We start from the raw sequence: 8,736 nt of genomic DNA, 5'->3' as shown, positions 1-8,736 counted from the left end.
CCGAGGAGAGAATGAACCGTCGGATCACTACATATCGTGATCGTCGGATTGTAAGTTACAAAATGTACAACGGTAAAGAAACACACTTTACCTAACTCTATACCTAACTCTACACTAGACCAAGTTGAACTTAACTATATCCTATGTGTCGGAATATCCTAACAGTAACTGGCTTTGTATGACCTACTACTATCACTATCCTCCTCCTATCCACCTGTAACATTCTTCACCGTGAAGGCTTGCGGACAGGAACCCTTCTCCTTCGACCGTTTGTTACATGCATACCTGATTCCATTCGCAACTGTCATAATAGACTCAAATGTTGTGGACTATTCCGCCGACCCGAATCCCTATGACGCAATATGGTCGTGCCCACATGCCATGTCAGGTTATGGCTCCCATTGCTTTCCGCCCTTCTCGTGGACTAAACAGCTGCCTGTCACTGATCCACCTAGGCCATTTGTGCCCTACCTGTCGGATTCTGCTGCTCTAGATGCCTCATTAGGGCTTGATTGCCCTTCCCTATCACCCGCTACACTTAACCTTATCGCAACCTGGATTGCCCCCTCCCCTACCTTTGACTCCCCTCAATCTAATATCCCCCATTTCCCTGCTCCTTTCGGCACCCCCTCGGCATTCGAGATCTCACAATTTGGGCTATCATCTCCCCATTGTACTTCTCGGGTGAGCGTACCTAACCCTAACCCTACCTGCCCTCCGTGCAGCTTCCCTATCCCTTTAGGTTGCTTCAATATTCCAGTAACTAGCCCTAGGAGCACCTCCCTCTCACCGCAGGCAGTACTACACAGCAAAAGGGATCCATTTCAGGACCACTTGATGGCTCCTCAGACTAGCAAGGCAAAGAAAGGAAAATGTGTCAAAGCAACGGGCAAGGACATTAACCTCAAGCTCAGGGAAGATATCACTATGGGCAAAGTGGTGGATACTGCAAACAGGGTTTTGGTGGGACGTGTGAGGGGACAAACCTACACGGCTGAGAGACTCTGCCTCTAGACCATGGAGTTCTGGAGCACCCTCCTTAAAGAGCTCCCATCGATTACCGTACTTACCGCGGGTGGTTCGCCCTCAGCTTTCACTGGGAGGAATATACAGACTGGATCCTCTCCCACTACTGGCATATAGAACTTGCCTCGTGCTTCTTAAACGATGGAGCCCCCTCTTCAATCTAGAAAGGGAGCAGTTGGGTGCAGGTCTGATATGGGTTCGTCTTCCAAGGCTGTCGCTTCATTTCTAGTCGAAGGATGTTTTTATTCATATTGGTAATGCTTTGGGCACATTTCTGGACTATGATAAGACATGTGAATCATCTGGTAATAAATCCATAGCCCACATCCTGGTTCATCTGGATACTAGAGAAGGTTTGGAGGAGAAGATCCCCCTTCACTGGAGGCATTTCTCCTGCAAACAAATCCTTGACTATGAAGGGGTCCCCTTCAGGTGCAGAGGTGCCACAAGGTTGAGCACGTCTTTAATGAATGTCCTCTTGTATCGTCATCGGCTTCTCCTACAACAAAGAGCAAAAAGAAACTACATATAGAAGAACCTTTGTTGGAAGATCAGCCTTCTCGCTCTGTCGGTCCGACGGATATGGCTGGGGACACTTCATAGCCAACTTGCTCTGTCATAGTGCAGTGTACATCCCTGCCCATCCCGGACTGTTGCGACAACTGCTCTTTCTAGGGGGAGCGCAACCAGATTGTGGATCAGCTTTCAAAAGAGGCAGCGCATCAACCTAGGGGTGAATGGATGATACAAGGACAGAGGGAGGAAGAGGCCTTCCAATATTACTACAGGCCATATATAGACCGAATGTAGCAGAGGGTCAATAGGCCCTAATTTCATAGATTATATGATGCTTAACATATCATAAAATTTTAGCAAAACAATTTTATTTTGTATAGCTTTTACTGAACTTTGAAGGTATATCCTTAATGGGTACATATGTACAGACCTATATATTTTGATGACTACGGTCACATATACAGCATATGCCACCGACATCTACAGCATGTAATTTTCCACTTATAATAAAAAATTACAATTTTTCCCAGAAAAGAAAAAATAAATAATAGTATAATAATATTTTTTTTTAAATACCTAAAAAAATTATGATAGTTAATCTTTAATAATTATTAAACCTAATTCTGAAAACAATATATAAATAAATAAATAATAATAATGATGATAAATAAATATAAATTATATATATTGATATATATAATTTATTATTTTTTTTTAAGAAAATATATGAAAAATGTCCACATACATTTTTATAATTATTAATCATTTTTTACATTTAACAATTTAAAACTTATTAATATTAATAAAAAATATATGAAAATATCAACACTTCATAGTTGCACAATTAATAAGTTTTATATATGCATCTCACACTAACTCTCTAATAAAATAGTGATGCACCATTGAGTTATGCATGTTATTGACACTTACCATGAGGTGGTTGATGGCTATATCACTCACTAACCATGAGGAGGTTGATGGCTATATCACTCCCTATAATGTGTTGTACATTTAAAGAAAATCTTCCAATATCTAAACAGACAGAAATTTGATTATACAGGTTTTAACTTTTCCAAATAGTTCATGTCAGCAAAACTTGCAGATAGTTCATGTTATCTAAACTCAAGAAAGTACATAAATCTAACAAACTATCCTCCAAAAGATAGTCTCTACAGTACAATGTATGGGGCACGTGTATCTAGCACTGTTAGATATCATAAATATATTGTGTTGAAATGAATAGAACTCTGGCATTACTGCATGTTGTTTAAGCACTTTTGGGGTGGTAATAAAAGATTCATACAGAAGATGACACAAAATCCTAAGAATGCATGTTTAAAGGTCATCCTGGATTTGTGTCATACCTTTTTTTTAAAGCAGTCCTGGATTGTGTCATGCCTTCTTTTTTTCTTTTCTTTTTAAGGCTTTTACCAAGGCTGGTCACTCTCATTATAAAAGATCCACTTCAAATATAATAATTATTTGCAAATCTAAAGAGGTTGGGGCAATTAAAATGCTTGAAAGTTTAATGCTTGATACCACATAAAATTTAATGGATATTTCCATGTTTTAGATATAAATGTGACACTATTGCATATACATGTTGTAACAACATATATAACAAAAATAACAATGTAAAATGTTTGGACAAAACTTATATAATATAATAATTGTTATATGAGTGTGATTAAATGTTATATATACATTTTTATATGGTTTTTTAAATTAATTAATATTAATTATTTTTAAATCTTGATAGTTTTATAAATGAATATTAATTACAGAAATTATTCATTGTTATTTTTATTTTATAATAGTTATAAAGATTTTTATAAATTTTGTTATTTTGTTACGGAGTTGTTGAGAAGGGTAGCATTTTAGTATGTGTTTGATTTAAAAAGATATGTAAGGTAATAAATTGACTATTAAAAATATGACAATAGTTTGTATTACTTACTAAGTTAATTGAAATGAACTTAGATCGAGTATTCAAAAAGTAAATATTGTTTTCTACATTGTAAAAGACATTGAACTATTAGTGATATGATATTAGAAGAAAAGGTATACAATGTAACTACTTTACCACTAAGCAATTTTTAGTTGTGACATTTATTATTGTTGTGTTAATGATTTTTGTGGTGATACATCTTTTGACATTGTAGTTTTCTTCTTTGCATGCATCTTTCATTGGTTTTTTGAGGTTGGTTTACTTTCACCTCCGTATTCAGAGTTAGGGCCACCAACTTTACCTTGCTTGTATTGTAGAGGATTTTCAACTCCAACCTATTTATTATCCTTTTGCAAACATTTTGCATAATCTTAACACCATAATGATAAGTGGCTCCTAGCAAAAAGATGTCTACAAACTATATTTTTATTTGGATGTATCAATGTAGGAAGCTAGGTATTTTAGAACTAAGTCTTGCTCAACGTCCCAATTATAGGTTTAATATTTGTCTTTGTAAGAATGTCCATCTTGTGTGTTAATCTTCATAGTTTCCAACAAGTAAATACTCCTTGAGGGCATTGGCATATTCCCCCTAAGAGGGTTCTATTACATCTAGTTCATAATCCTTGTTGTGTTGTGCACAATAAGTATCCCATTAACCTTTGATTTGGGGAAGGGACTTGAAAAGTGCGAAAGTAATCTTCTCAATGTTGGAAAAGTTGTGACAGAAAAATAACCATTTCTCGCAAGCTTTCATGCCTTTCATGCCTTCAAATGAAAATGTATCAAAATTAACTTGTACATAAAAAGAATGGCATTCCTCATAAATAACAGCATGGTAAAGTGACTTGTTATGAGTCATTGAAGGATCTAGGTGAAATGGTCCATCTTGTTTCTTTGTCACTTGAGGGCTTCTTGGAGCAATATCTTCATAGGATCTCTTGCTCCATCATCTCTATTTGATCCACCCACTATAGGTAGTCATTTGTGTTGATGAGGGAATTCGTCACCTTCCTTTATTAAGTTGAGGCCTAAATTTGTGTACCATATCATCTTCGAGAGCAAGATTACAAAACAATAGAGAAAGTATTGCTCTAGCTTTTATGTAGAATGGATTAAGAAAAAATTGAAAGTGCACAATAAAACAAAGTATTACAGAGGAAACCAAATTCTACTAATTATAACAATACAAAATGGAAAAGCACCACAATCTACATAGTAATACAAAATGACTAGAATGGTGGGCCAACTTATCTTAAGAAGAGGTGTGATGACTCAGCTCATTTGCAAAAATCCCATAACAAGAGGCAAAGACCCCAATTTATAATGATGCCAAAAACATTGAAGAAGCAAAAAAATCCTTAAATGTAAGAACATTGACCCTAGCTTGATTAGCATTAATTGGGAATGCTAAGCTAGATAAATTTAAGTTGTTAGGAAAAAGAGAGACTTGCCATATTCATAACATTTCTCTTGGTGCTTTATTTTAGGTCTTCTTTAGATTGTTGAAAAGAACATAAGCATACCAAGTTAGGTCATGGGCTAGTTTGTATCATTGCCTCAAAAATTGCATGGCAGGTTCCAACAATGCATCGAAAATCAGGACCCATAAATTGCTAGTAACAACGTGATTTTGAGATAACCTTATATTGTCACCAAAGTCAACATTGCATACCTTTCTCTTAATTATATCTAAAACAAAATAAATATTTTTAATTATTGAGCATTTAAGAAATTCAACCACCTCAATATAATTAAATATTAGTGGCATGTTTAATAACATGAAAGTTGAATAAGATAATCAAATCACAAAATATAGTTATTCCTATATAATATTGGAATTTAACAAAGAATATGTTTTGCAAATAATAAATTAATATAATAGTTATCCTACCCCGAATCCAGGTGGACAAGTGACAAGCAGAGGTAATGGTGGCCTCCATGGCCTCCATGACAATCTGGTTTAGAGCATTTATCGTAGGGGCACGACGGCACATTCCAATAGCCATTACCACATGCCCCAATCATTGCATAAGTTGGGGTGGCTAGACGACAGGGAATTTGAATTTAATGTTGAATTGGGAAGTGGAGTTGATTCTTATCCCATCAGTGGTGTCCAAATTTTCATTCACATCATTGAGAGAACAGAGGATCCTTGTGGTGACAGAAGGGGAAATTCACGTCTAGTGGCCATGATCTGAGAAGTGTGGTCATCCTAAGAGAGGCGAGAGAGGAAGAGGTTATCAACCTCCTCCTCCCTCACATGGTCTAGGAGCGGAATGCTTCGATGAGGACTTGTCATGGCACATTCAAAGAATGATTGCTAAAATGGAAGCACAAAAGATAGGACATACAAGGGACAAGCAATGGGCACTGAGGAACCTGCTCAGACGACAATTGAGGGACCAAGAAGAAGTTTTGTGTGTGGTGGAGGGGCGAATCAGTGACTTAGACTTCCATCTTGTCTAGGTCAGGTCTACATTGTGTGTTATGGTTGGTGCTCTAGAAATTCAGTTCCCTCCACCACCCTCGCCTCCTGCACCCTCCAATTCCTCAAATAGCTCAGACTCCTCCTTCGAGTCCTTCGAATAAGGTCTCTCAATGGGAAAAACCACCCAGTAATGAAAAGTTGAGATCTACACAAAGGAGGGATAACGCCTCTGAAAAACCAAGTTCATCAAGCAACGGTGAGGAGTGGGCCACTAGCAACAGGGCAACAATGAAAGACAATTAGAAGGAAGATGAACGCAACAACATGCATACATCAACTTTGGAGGGACGCTAATAGAGTGGGAAAGACCATCATAGTGGAAAGGAGGTCAAGATGATACTTTCAGTGAATTTTCTACATGGCTAGGAACACTATCAAGACTCAAGATAGGCCCTTTCAATCTCTGTTGTTTTTTTGTATCATAATTTTGTTCTTTGTTGTTATAAATTGGTTTCACAACACTCAATAAGACCATCTAGTTTCCCATCTATGGGTAGGTGGTCATCCCCAAAATTTACACAGTGCAAGCTCCAGGTTAAACAAGTTTTTTTGTTTTTTGAATATGCTCAATCCAGACATGGTCTATCAACAACTCTATATGCCTATATCCTATATAAACTCTCAGTGATCTAACAAAAATTATATATATTGTTGGGTGTATGTTATATTGTTTCCACGACTAGTCGCACGCGCGGGGGGGGTCACAAGGGGGTCAATAGTACCCCATGTTCAATGTGCCGAATGCAGCAAGGGGTTCATTGGGGGAGCGCAGCCTGCCCCTATCAAGGGATTTCAAGGGGGTGGTAGCCTCCCTATACAAAGGCACTGCCCCGATAAAAAAAAAATGACCCTATATTAGATGGGCAAACCTACCCATGGTTTTGTGCATGGGTTTCACACATGGTTTTGGGCATGATGGTTTTCTACCCATGGTTTTGTGCATGGGTTTCACACATGGTTTTGGGCATGACGGTTTTCTGCCCATGGTATTTTGTAGATCTGATCAAAAGAACTATGATTATGTTTTAATCCAGAGTTAATGGATTGGGGTTTATGAATGCTTCGGCATGTATTGTAATATTGAAAGGAACATAATGAAAAATCAATTTGGTAGTCCCGATTTTGAGATCCAAGAGAAATCTCTGTATATTTGTTTTATATTCTCACCATTATTTATTTCTGTTTTTAGAATTTGTCTATAGAAAATTTCTGTACAAAATTTATATATATATAATCTATTATAATATTAATTTAGTATTATATGTTTATAATATAATATATAATAATGATATGATCTTACATATCTATGTCCTCTAACACTTTCATGGTTATTCTGGCAAAAACTTTAAAATTGAAATTCAAAATATATTAAACTATATTTTTTGCAAAAAAATATTGAACAGCCATATTAAACTATATTTTTAATAAAAATATATCCAACCACTTAATTATTAAAAATAATATATAAGTTTATTCATTCTACACTAACTCTCTAATAAATAATCCTAGTGTGGATTTTCACCACTTAACATTGGGTTGTGCATTTTCATACCATTTACCATGATGACTATATTACTCTTATGTTTAATTAAAATCTTCACATTAACTCTCTAATAAACAATCCTGATGTAAATTTTGACCCCTTGACATTGGTTGTGCATTTTCATACCTTTTATTTTCCTGACTATATTACTCACCATAATGCATTTATATTTAAATAGAATATTTCATTAAACCTATATATAACACCAACTTTTATATATATAAAACACAACATTAAGTTTGGTAAATAATTGAAGTTTACAAAACTTTAAAAAAAACGTAGACTGAATCATCCATTAAACCTTCACTATCTGCATAGATACAAATTTTATGACACTAACTTTAACTTCTGCACATAAGCAAAGTTAGCAAAACTTTTAAAAGTACATAAACCTTGCAAGCTCTATTACATATTAGCAAAACTTTAAAAAGTACATGAACATTGCAAAATCTATTACATATTAGAAAGGACAGTTTGAACAACACAATTTATGGTGTAGGTTGTGGGTGCGGTGCAGTTGGTGAGAGGTGAAAGGTCTTAACACCTTTAACACATGTATGACTTTAAGAGATGTAATAGATTGACTACTGGTAATATTCTGATTTTAAAAAGTTTAAGATGTAATAGATTGACCACTGGTAATATGGTAATGTGCTTTGGTTTACGTACAAAATAGCTTTTCACATAGTCAATTGAAACTGAATTTTGATAAAAAAAAATATCGGAAAATACAAAGCCTCATCCTTTGCATTGTGAAACACTTTGAAGTTACAAGAAAATGCTACAAAATGCAGCTAGTTATCTTGAGAATCTTTCCTGTAATATATACTTTGGATTGTAAAGGTAAATAAAAAACAAAAATATTATTTTATGGAAGAAATGATAATACATTTCATTGATTTTTATTTTATTTTACAAGCTAACAATATAATTGAAGCATTTCATATATTATAATTGTTATTGAAGTAGAAGGAAGCATAATCAATCAACAACCAATCAACCATTATGTTAAATAAGGAGGTATTACTTCAACGCTTCAATGGATACCACCATGATATATTGAAACATATATACTGGTCCAGGTCATTCCCACAACCAATGTGATATACGAGAGAAGGAAATCTTATAGACACCACAAAATAGGCATATGGAACTGTTATTATTCCTGTTATCATTACATCAATTATATTTGGAGCATTCTAAACATAAAAT

Source organism: Pinus tabuliformis, chromosome X (assembly GCF_031772625.1).
Source record: "Pinus tabuliformis cultivar Carrire ecotype Pingquan chromosome X, CPIR1, whole genome shotgun sequence".
Lineage (NCBI taxonomy): Eukaryota > Viridiplantae > Streptophyta > Pinopsida > Pinales > Pinaceae > Pinus > Pinus tabuliformis.
The sequence above is the reverse complement of the archived record's forward strand: the minus strand, read 5'-3'. Positions refer to the sequence as shown.